At 46.1% G+C, this 12,103-nt stretch overlaps 1 long non-coding RNA gene across 1 annotated transcript; it reads left to right on the top strand.

Annotated features, from left to right (window-relative positions):
- Nucleotides 1-4,929: 4,929 nt before the first annotated feature.
- LOC116095576 lies at nt 4,930-8,714 on the top strand. The gene is made up of 4 exons (XR_004120649.1): nt 4,930-4,992; nt 5,429-5,512; nt 5,635-5,818; nt 8,585-8,714. It is a non-coding gene; the product is annotated as an uncharacterized LOC116095576 (long non-coding RNA).
- Nucleotides 8,715-12,103: the final 3,389 nt, after the last annotated feature.

Genomic DNA, 12,103 nt, shown 5'->3' with positions numbered 1-12,103 from the left:
CTGTCCATTACCCAACCCCCCCCCATCTTTTTCAAAAGATTTTTTTTTTCTTTTAGGGCCTGCATGGGTTTTTGGTTTTTGTTTTTTTGTTTTTGTTGTTGTTGATTTTTCGAGACAGGGTTTCTCTGTATAGCCCTGACTCCTGGAACTCACTCTGTAGACCAAGCTGGGCTCAAACTCAGAAATACACTTGCCTCTGCCTCCCAAGTGTGCTAAATGCGTGTGCTACCACCGACGGGCTTAGGGCCTGCATTATGTCTAAGCACCACATATATGCGGTGCCTACAGTAGCCAGTAGAGGGCGCCTGATCCCTTGGAACTGGAGGGTGACTGTAACGCATTGCTTGGGAGCCCGGAACTCACCGTGGGTCCTCGGCAAAAGCTCGCTCCTATGAGCTGAGTCATTATTTGTCCAGGCACCTGTCATATGGAGTGATTGACAGTTGCCAGTTATCTTACCCGTGTCCCCATGTCCCCATTGCCATCAGTAACCTGAAAAATACAAATTTCTCTCTCTCCCTCTCTCCCTCTCCCTCCCCCCCTCTCTTTTATATGTCTGACTTGCATCTCTTTGCATCGCGGGAACCCATAGAATCCAGAAGGAGGCACCAACTGCTCTAGAACTGGAGTTACAGATTGTTGTGCTCTTCCGGGAATTGAACCTGGATCCTCTGGAGGAGCAGCCAGGACTCACAGACAGAGCCATCAGGGTTCCAGGCTAGCATTAGCTACAGAGATGGCTCAGCAGTTAAGAGCACTGACTGCTCTTCTAGAGGTCCTGAGTTCAATTCCCAGCAGCCACATGGTGGCTCACAACCATCTGTAATGGGATCTGATGCACTATTCTGGTGTGTCTGAAGATAGCTACAGTGTACCATATAAATAAAAATAAATAGCTGGGCAGTGGTGGCACACGCCTTTAATCCCAGCACTTGGGAGGCAGAGGCAGGCAGATTTCTAAGTTTGAGGCCAGCCTGGTCTACATAGTGAGTTCCAGGACAGCCAGGGCTACACAGAGAAACCCTGTCTCAAAAACCAATAAATAGGGCTGGTGAGATGGCTCAGTGGGTAAGAGCACTAACTGCTCTTCCAAAGGTCCTGAGTTCAAATCCCAGCAACTACATGGTGGCTCATAACCACCGGTAATGAGATCTGACACCCTCTTCTGGTGTGTCTGAAGTCAGGTGCAGCATACTTATGTATAATAATAAATAATAATTTTTAATAAACAATAAACAACAATCAAATAAATAAATAAACCTTTTTTTAAAAAGATTTATTTATTGATTATATGTAAGTACATTGTAGCTGTCTTCAGACACACCAGAAGAGGGCATCAGATCTCATTACAGATGGTTGTGAACCACCATGTGGTTGCTGGGATTTGAACTCAGGACCTTTAGAAGAGCAGTCAGTGCTCTTAACCGCTGAGCCATCTCTCCAGCCCTAAACCTTTTTTTTTTAAAAAAGAGAGAGGTTAATTGGGTACATATAATCAAAATGCATTTAAGTGTGGAGGAAGTTGTCAAGGAATTAAAAAAATAAGATGATATTAAATGAAACCCCACAGTATGTTAGAATGTAGGTCCACAGTAGAGAGCTTACTTACATGGACTCTGAGTGCACCTAGCAATATAAGCTAAGCTGTCCTGCCCTTGGCTGTGTGAGCAATCCTCTCCTGGAGAAGAGGCTTGTGGATATGTCTGAAGGATAGAAAAGAGTACCAGGGCAGAGCTGAGTTGGATGGGGAAGGGAACAGAGACTGAGTTTGAGGATAAGCATCCAGCATGTGTGCAGTCTGAGGTAGGCAGGAGGCTGGCTTGATTAAGGAACTGAAAAAAGCCAGGGCTGCTGAATTCGGGAACTGAGATGCTTACTGGCAGGAAGTAAGCAAGCTCGGCAGGGGCAGCCATGCAGGCAGAACCAGAGCAAACATGCAATGCTCCTGAAAAGGTTCAGTGTGTCTGTGTCTGTGTGTGTGCATGTGTGTGTGTGTGTGTGTATGTGTGTGTCTGTGTATATATATGTGTGTGTATGTATGTGTGTGTGTGTGCATATATGTGTATCTCTGTGTCTGAGTGTGCGCATGTGTGCGAGTGTGCGTGTGCGCACATATGTGTGTGTGTGTCTGTGTGTATATGTATGTGTGTGTCTGTGTGTATATAATTATATCTCTGTGTCTGTGTGTATATATGTGTGTGTCTGTGTGTATCTGTGTGTCTGTGTGTCTATGTCTACGTGTCTGTGTGTAAAAGAGAGCTAAAGGGCAGGAAGATGGTTCAGCTGGTAAAGTGCTTCCCAAGTGAGCAGGAGGACCTATGTTCAGATCCCTGGCACCCACATAAGATATCGATCCCTGGGGCTTACTAGACAACCAGTCCAGGTTCAGTGAGAGACCTTATTTCAGCAAATTAGGAGGAAAACCATTGAGGAGGACATCCAATGCTGACCTGTCTGACCTGCATGGCACACACACACACACACACACACACACACACACTAAGGAGATTGAAAGATATAATCAGGTTTGCTAGTTTTATGTCAACTTGACAAAAGCTAAAGTCATCTGAGAGGAAGAAACCTCAGTTGAAAAACAAAACAAAACAGAACTCTGTAAGATCAGGTGACAGGCAAGACTCATTGTAGGTAGGGCCATCCCTGGGCTGGTGGTCCTGGGTTCTATAAGAAAGCAGGCTGATGGGTTGGTGAGATGGCTCAGCTGGGAAGAGCACCGACTGCTCTTCGGAAGGTCATGAGTTCAAATCCCAGCAACCACATGGTGGCTCACAACCACCCGTAATGAGATCTGATGCCCTCTTCTGGTGTGTCTGAAGACAGCTACAGTGTACTTACATATAATAAATAAATAAATCTTTAAAAAAAAAAAAGAAAGAAAGCAGGCTGAGCAAGCATGAAGAGCAAGCCGGTAAGCAGCCTCCATGGCCTCTGCATCAGCTCCTGCCTCCAGGGTCCTGCTTCGGCTTCCCTCCATAGACTGTGATTCAGGATGTCTTAACCAAAGAACCCTTCCTTCCTCCAGCTGCTTGTGGTCATGGGCTTTCCTTACAGCAGCAGTAACCCGCCCTGAATCAGTATTCTTGTTTTAAGCCAGGTTTCTACTCTGCAGCCCGGGCTACACTAGGATGTAAATTTAGGTCTAGTCCCTGTCTTAGCCTCCTAAGTGCTAGAATTCCATGTGTGAGCTAACAGGGCCAATTGCCAGACTTACCCTGTCAATTTAGTGTGCTAAGTTCTGGACTGAGAGTCATGAACAAAGTGTAAGTGTGGGAAATTGTTAGATAGTTAGAGGCCTAAAATGAGGGCTCCTCGGATAGAGGCAGAGGCAGTGGAGGCTGAGAAATCCTAGTGGGATTTATCATCCTTTGGGGTAAATGACAGTAGGATTTAAGACCGCAGAGGTAGGGTGGGGCAAGGTGGCTCAAGCCTTTGATTCCAGCTTGTGGGAAGCAGAAGCAGGTTTAATGTAATTTATTATTGTCATTGTTAAAGATTTTACTATATGGGCAGTGGTGGCGCGCGCCTTTAATCCCAGCACTTTGGAGGCAGAGGCAGGCAGATCTCTGAGTTCGAGGCTAGCCTAGTCTACAAAGGTGAGTTCTAGGACAACCAGGGCTATACAGAGCCTGTCTGGAAAAAAAAAAAAAAGATTTTACTATGAAAAAAAAAATGTGTGCTTGTATGTCCACACAAGAGTAGGTGCCTACTGAGGTGGGAAGAGGGCATAAATTCCATGAAGCTGGAGCTACAGCTGGGAGCTGCCTGATGCGGTGCTCCTGCCGACTTCCCTTCCTTCCTCTGTAACAGCCATCTCCCTAGCCCTGACCATCTATTAATGGCTCCATTAGTTAGTTAGTTAATTTGACCCTCATTATGTAACCATGGCTGGCCTGTAACTCAATATGTAGATCAGGCTGGCCTCCCAATTCAGAGAGATCTGCCTGTGGCAGGCTGGCTTCTGAGTACTGGAGGGGCATGTCATCACAAACAGGCCAAAGTTCCATATTTTAACTTACATAAAAAATAGAGGTCGGTAGTGGCCCACGCCTTTTATCCCAGCACTTGGGAGGCAGAGGCAGGTGGATTTCTGAGGCCAGCCTGGTCTACAGAGTGAGTTCCAGGATAGCCAGGGCTACACAGAGAAACCCTGTCTCGAAAAAACCAAAAAAAAAAAAAAGAGGTCAGGCATGGTGGCGCACGCCTTTAATCTCTTCTCTGATCCCTCTGCCTCTTCCCACTGCCCCTACCAATGGTGGCTTCTGGGAGAACTGGAGGGAGACAGACAAGGAGCAAGCCCTGCAGTTTAGCTTGGCTGAGCACTCCCTCCAGGTGAGACACTGAAGCAGGCTTGGAAACAGGAAAAACCTCACAGTAAAAACTCCCTCCGTGAAGCTGTCTGTGCTCTGGAAAAGTGCTGCTAGTCACTGTAGTTGGCGTTCTCCTGGGGATGCTGAGGCTCGAGGGCCCCTGAAACGCCCCATGATAGGGATACAACCGGCTTCCGGGTTTAAAACTCAGAAGTTTGAACTAGAGGTCTAAATCCGGAGCCAAGAACTCTGGAAGGGAATCCTGGGTAGGGACTAAGCTCTGCTGGAGGCAGAACACGGAAATGCCCTGCCCCCATCCTACCTGGCAACGTCCCAAACAACCCACTTCCCTAACTCCTGGACAGTGAAAGAATCGAATCGTTTCAAGCCAAATTAAAGAGGGAGGGGAAGAGGACTGAGGGGGGGAAGAAGAAACAGAAAGTGGGGGAGAAGGGGAGGGAGAGACGAGAAGAGAGGAAGAAAGGAGGGAAAGAGAGAGAAAAAAACTAAAATGTCTGGATTATATAGAGGGGTGCTTCTGGGGGAGGGAAAGCCCAGCCCCTAGCTAGAAAGTTCAGGGCAGAGGGCAGGGTATGCAGCCATTCCCTAGAACAGGCAGGGACTGAGGGATGCTGGGAGAACCCGGAGGCCAGGTCCATTTTGGTATGTAAGTATGTGCCTCAGCTGCTTCTGGTCTAGAGTCCAGTAGGTTGGTCCCTCCTCCCTTTGCATTCCCAAAGCTCTGAGTACACCTTTATCAAGACTACCCCTAGCCGAACAGTAGTGGCATACACCTATAATCCCAGCACTTGAGAGGCAGAGGCAGGTAGATTTCTGGGTTCGCGAGGCCAGCCTGGTCTACAGAGTGAGTTCCAGGACAGCCAGGGCTACACAGAGAAACCCTGTCTCGAAGAAAAAAAAAAAAAAAAGAAAGAAAGGAAGGAAGGAAGGAAGGAAGGAAGAAAGAAAGAAAGACTACCCTTGCCCCAAGCCTGATGCAGTGCTCAGAAGGAACCCAGGGTCTTGAACTTGATGGGTGGCCGCCTGTTACTTGCCTATATCCCTCACCCTTTGTTGCTGTTTTTGGCTTTCTTGTTATGTAGCTCAGGTTAGCCTGCAACTCACTATTGTAAATTTAGTTCTCCTCAAAGGTACAATCCTCTCGTCTCAGCCTCCAGAGAACCAAGGTCAGTTAATGTGACCGTGAGCGTCCAAGCCTGGCTTGATTTACAATCTATCTCCTCTGCGAGAACAGGGCTTCTCTTAATCAGTGCCCACTTTCCACATCCCCTGCTGTCTCATGCCACAGATTTGGCACTGAGTAGGCATTTCACTCAAGATTGAACAGTGGAACTACTTGCTTGGAAGAGAAACTCTCCTTGCTGAAATGAAGGCGGCGTCTTGATACAAAGATGCCCCACCACTCGGAAGATCCTGGAGATCAAACCCTTATAGGCAAGCCTCAGCCTCACAATGTGAAGCCAGGAGGAAGGGTAAGTCTGCAACGCTAGGTAAACAAAAACAAACGTTTGCAGTAGCAATAGCAATGGCTGTGCCGGTCGACAGTCAAACACCCCCAATTACCTGGCCCCACCCTCACCCCCTGCTAAGTGCTTGATTGATCCTGACTCTTTGAACCTGGGGAGTCCTGAGATGGGTATTGTTAGTATCTCAGATGAAAGAGGAGAGGGCTCAAGGAAGTTAAATAGCATGCAGATTCACTCTGCAGGGAACTGCACCGACGGAGGGAGCAGATTAGAAACGAAACAATAGGAAACAAAACACCCTGGCTCTCTGGAACGTTCCCACCTCCAAAACAAAGTTTAGCTAAAAACCAGTGAAAAGGATAGAGACCAGAGGCCATGCCTCTCAGGTCCACAGAAACCCAAAGCACCCTCGAAGCCTCTCTAGGCCAAGAGTGTAGGCATAATAAGTATTGCTTGTTGTACTCTGGCTGTGATAAACACCATAGCCAGAGCAACTTAGGGGAGGACGTTGAGTGAAATGCCTACTTGGCGCCAAATCTGTGGCTTTAGGGTTTCAGAGGAATGAGAGTCATCACGGTGAGGAAGTGTGCAGGGTGGCAGGAACAGTCCAGAGGTCACATTGTAAATTACAGGCCCAAGGCAGACCAGGAGCCTGACCTGAATGAGTCCTTTAAATTCTCAAAGCCCCCCTCCAGTGACACACTTCCTCCAACGAGGCAGACTACCTAGGCCTCTCCAAACAGCAGCACTGACTAGAGACCATTCCTTCAAATGACAGTTTATTCAAGCCACCACAGCATTTGTTTACCTTCTGGGAGGTGGTGACCCTCAGCTGAACCCCTGGAAGTCCAGGCTGTAACATTTCAGGGGACAGAGTCTGCTTCCCTGCAGAGAAAGGCCCCTGTATCATCAGCCCCTCCCGGTGATGGTCTCTTCAGCAACTGGTACAACGTCAGCCTCCACAATTAAGGTGCTCAGAGGTTTAAGTTTGTGTTCTCACTTGGAAAAAGATCTACTGGGGCTCCCCCCAGCCACACAATTCTACTCTCGAATCAAGTAAGATGTGGCATAAGCCTGGGCTGCTGCTTAGCTTTTCTTTAACTGTATGAATAAAGGGTATTGAGTGCCATTTTGATATACATACGCAGTTACAAGTGGTGGCAGTCTTGAAAACCCACAGAAAGCGCCTCTCAGCTCCTTCCCAGCCACATCTTTATCAAAGTGTTATCAGCCTTGGCTCAAGGTTCCTCTATCTGGGCATCTCATTACAGAACAAGGACATGCCAGCCATCTGTAACTCCACCACCTAAGGAGGATTTTCATGGACGGAGGCACACGGGAGGGAATTGCAGGGGACCTATAAATCCTCCTCTTCCTTTCCCCTCCTCTGGAATTTGCTCTCTCAACCTACTTACCTATTCCTCTGCTCCGAAATTGGATTACTCCCATTCCCTGACAGCGAGTCTCACATTTCATCCCTGCGCACTTATTCACACTCCCTCTCCGGGAACTTACTCTCCCCTGATTAGAATCCACCTTCCGCTTTGAACTCCAGTAGCACTTCATTTTCACCCACATTCTGGCACTTGTCATGTTACATTATTCATCATAATTATCAGAATTCATTCTTTTAGAAGGGAACACGCACTCTATCTTACGGAATAAGGTGTTGCCTGATTTTAGGACCACAAATAAAAGCCAATTAAGAGTCTTATACTTTTCAAAGGCACCCCAAATATATACGTATAAATAAAATAAAAAAGTCAACCTTTAAGGCTGGAGAGATGGCTCAGTCCTTAAGAACACATACTGCCCGAGATGGTGGTGCATGGTTTTAATCCCAGCACTTGGGAGGCAGGGGCACACAGGTAGATCTCTTATTTATAATAATAAATAAATCTTTGGTACTGAGTGAGCAGGGCTGACCGGAGTGAGTGGGGTCTACCGACCAGAGCGAGCAGGGTTGACCGGAGCAAGCAGAGGTCCTAAAAAAAAAAGGCAATTCCCAAAAACCAGATGAGGGCTCACAACTATCTGTACAGCCACAGTGTGTACTCATATACATAAAATAAATAAATAAATATTTGCTTTGCTTTGTTTTTTCGAGACAGGGTTTCTCTGTGTAGCCCTGGCTGTACTGGTACTCACTCTGTAGGCCAGGCTGGCCTCAAACTCAGAAATCCGCCTGCCTCTGCCTCCCAAGTGCTGGGATTAAAGGTGTGTGCCACCACCGCCTGGCATAAATAAATCTTTTAAAAAAATCTATTATAGTGCTCAATGGCAAATCTTCCATGAAAGGACGAACTGGTCATGGAATAGGACACTTGGCATAGGTCATCCATCAGCATTATGGAAACATTCATAGGGGATATCTGTACTGAAGAGGGCTTGCTGCTCTAACAGAAGGCAGAATCCTAGCATCCACGCTGGGTGGCTCACAAATGCTGTGACCCTAACCCCAAGGAGTAAGAAGCCCCCTTCTAGACACTATAGGCCCTGTGTATACACATGTGCATGCACATAGACACACAATAAAATAGTATTTTTTGAGATAGGGTCTATGAAGCCTTGGTTGGCTTGGAACTCACCTATGTAGATCCGGTTGGCCTTAAACGCAGAGATATATGCCTGACTCTACCCCTGTAATCCTGAGACTAAAGGTGTGTATCACAAACCCCAGCTAAAATTTTTTAAAAAGAAAAATAAAGTTCATGCAGAACATAGTATACTGGGGTCTTTACACAATATAATTCTATGGTGTTTTCGTTTTAGGTTTTGATTGGCACTAAGAAGCTCAAGATCTAATATAAAAAGGAACCAAGCATCAAGCAAGCCAAGAATAAGGGTCCCTTATACTATGGTGGAGTAATATGGTGGTTTGAATAGGAATTGCCCTCACAGACTCATGTGTTGGAATGATTGGTCACTAGGGAGTGGTGCTAGGCAGTGGTGGCGCATGCCTTTAATCCCAGCACTTGGGAGGCAGAAGCAGGCAGATTTCTGAGTTAGAGGCCAGAGTTCCAAGACACCCTGGGCTACACAGAGAAACACTGTCTCGGAAAAACAAAACAAACAAACAAAGAGGTGTGGCTTTGTTGGAGTAGGTGTGGCCCTGTTGGAGGAAGTGTGTCACCTGGGGTGGGCTTTGAGGTTTCAGATGCTCAAGCCAGACCCAGTGGTATCCTCTCTTCCTGCTATGATGTTAATGAACTAAACCTCTAAACCACCGGGCAGTGGTGGTGCATGCCTTTAATCCCAGCATTTGGGAGGCAGAGACAGGTGGATTTCTGAGTTTGAGGCCAGCCTGGTCTACAGAGTGAGTTCCAGGACAGCCAGGGCTACACAGAGGAAACCCTGTCTCAAAAAACCAAAAAAACAAAACAAAACAAAACAAAAACAAACAAACAAACAAACAAAAACAAACCCAAACCAAAAAACTCTAAACTGTAAGCCAGCCCAAATTAAATGGTTTTCTTTATAAGCATTGCCACGGTCATGGTGTCCTCAGAGCAGTAGAAACCCTAAGGCAAGCAACTATGATGGTTAGAGGAAGAAGAGATACCCTCAGAGCAATGATTTGGGTGGAAGAATTTGGGGGTGCCTAGAAGACAGGGTAAACGGTCAAGGGGTAACTCATGCATATAATCCCAGCACTCAGGAAACAGACGCAGGAAGCCAAGTTTCATCGCCAGGATGATTTCGAAGTGAGATTGTTTCAAAAAGCCAAACAGGATTTGAACATATGGCTCAGGGGTTTAGAGTGCTCGCTGATCTTCCAGGGCACCTGAGTTCCTTTCCCAGTATGCAATTCGGGTAGCTCACAAGCTCCTGTGACTCCAGCTCCAGGAGGTCCTAATGATGATGTCCTCTTCTGGTTTCACTGGTGACAGCACACAAGGTGTCTACTCACACAGACAGACACACAGACACACACAGATATAGATACGTATAAAATTTTTAAGTTTTCCCGGGGTGATAGTGCCGCACATCTTTAATCCCAGCACTTGGGAGGCAGAGGCAGGCAGATTTCTGAGTTCGAGGCCAGCCTGTTCTACAGAGTGAGTTCCAGCATAGCCGGGTCTACAGAGAAACCCTGTCTCGAAAAACCAAAAACCAAAAAAAAAAAAAAAAAATTTAAGTTTTACTTAGATCTTTGTGTGTGTATGTGTGTGGGATCCAGTGCTCTCTTCTGGTGTGTCTGAAGGCAGGGACAATGTACTCATACACATAAAATAAATAAATACATCTTTAAAAAAAAGAGAGAGAGTCAAGATCACTTTTGGCTACATAGTATATTCTAGGTCAGCCTGGGACAAATGAAGCCCTGTTCAGAAAAAAAAAGTGTGTAATAATTTGTAACAAATCTTTGTGTGGTGACCGCTCCACTCCTGTGGTAAAAGTTCCTGTTAGAACTTCCTCGGGAGAGAACTGATGGTGAGTTCTTTTTTTTTTTAAAGATGCATTTATTTATTATATGTAAGTACACTGTAGCTGTCTTTAGACACACCAGAAGAGGGTGTCAGACCTTGTTATGGATGGTTGTGAGCCACCATATGGTTGCTGGGATTTGAACTCAGGACCTTTGGAAGAGCAGTTGGTGTTCTTACCTGCTGAGCCATCTCACTAGCCCAACAAGTGAGTTCTTATTGAAAGTCCTGTCTTTGGGCAGATAAGGGAAATTCAGAAAACTTTAACCTGATTGTCTATTGGTAATGAATACATCAAGGTGAAATATTTGGGGATGGCCTTTGTGCAATGCTATGGCTAGCTTTAATGAGTGATTTAAGCACAAATGCTAGACAGGGTGACTATAAAAGATACAAATTTACAAATTAACATTTTAGACATCTTTTTCAGGTAGTTATGGTGGCACATGCTTTTTATCCTAGCACTCTAGAGGCAGAAGCAGAGGGAGAGACAGAGGGGTAGAGAGGCAGTGGCTGGTCTGGTCTACAAATCAAGTTCCAGGATAGCCAGGGCTAAATAGTAAAAACTCTGCCTCAAAAACAATAGTCAAAGCCAGGCAATGGTGGCGCACGCCTTTAATCCCAGCACTTGGGAGGCAGAGGCAGGTGGATTTCTGAGTTCAAGGCCAGCCTGGTCTACAGAGTGAGTTCCAGGACAGCCAGGGCTATACAAAGAAACCCTGGCTTGAAAAAACAAACAAACAAACAAACAAAAAGCCAGGCAATGGTGGTGCACACTTTAATCCTAGCACTTGGGAGGCAGCGGCAGGTGGATCTCTGAGTTCGAGGCCAGCCTGGTCTACAGAGTGAGTTCCAGGACAGCTAGAGCTATACAGAGAAACCCTGTCTCAAAAACCAAAAACCAAAACCCCCAAAACAATAAAGGAATCCAAAATCAAAAACAAAAAAGCCAAACAACCCCCCCAACCTTTTCAGTAACTTGACATCTTAAAACTATGTTAAGTAATAGTTATAAAATTTTAAGCTTTGCTTTAGGTCTTTATTTTTGTGTATATGTGCATGTTGTTTCATGGCACACATGCATAGATCAGGGGACAACTTTTGAAAGTCAGTTTTCTCCTACTGTGTGGTCTTGGAGATCGACTCAGATCATCAGGCCTGAAGATTGATAGTTTAACTAGCTTAGCCATCCTGACGTCTCTGCCCCAGACTTTTTTTTTTTTTGCCCCAGACTTTTAATGGGATTTAATTTTGGTTCCATCTGCATACAGTGTCTCAGATGAAGGGAATTCCTTGGAGACTGTGCCCTGGTCCTTAGAGCAGTAGTATCTATCTCATGGTGATTTATATCTTTAATTCCAGTATTCTGAAGATTAAGACTGAACTGCTAGGAGTTCAAAGGCACCCTGGGTTACAGAGTGAGTCCTGGGCCAGCCAGGACTCTGCAGTGAAAACATGTTAAGGAAAAAAAAAGTACTTGTCTTTTTGAGAGTGCAGTGGGATCCATAGGGAAGGACCAGCTTCTACCAGTAGTAGGAGCTCTGAGAACTAGGCAGCCAAAGTGGACTAAGGACTGGGCCAGTAGTCAGTTTTACAGAATAAACAGAAGGTGGCAATAAAAAGCTTCAATCTAGCCGGGCAGTTGTGGCGCATGCCTTTAATCCCAGCACTTGGGAGGTAGAGGCAGGTGGATTTTTGAGTTCGAGGCCAGCCTGGTCTACAGAGTGAGTTCCAGGACAGCCAGGGCTATACAGAGAAACCCTGTCTAGAAAAAAAAAAAAGCTTCAGTCTAACTGGTGCTAGGACTACAGGTATGCCAGCCAAGGTGCTTCTTAGTTTGCTTTTGGGGGACAGGGTGTCCCTT

The sequence above is a fragment of the Mastomys coucha genome, unplaced genomic scaffold (assembly GCF_008632895.1).
Source record: "Mastomys coucha isolate ucsf_1 unplaced genomic scaffold, UCSF_Mcou_1 pScaffold18, whole genome shotgun sequence".
NCBI lineage: Eukaryota > Metazoa > Chordata > Mammalia > Rodentia > Muridae > Mastomys > Mastomys coucha.
The sequence above is the reverse complement of the archived record's forward strand: the minus strand, read 5'-3'. Positions and strand labels throughout refer to the sequence as shown.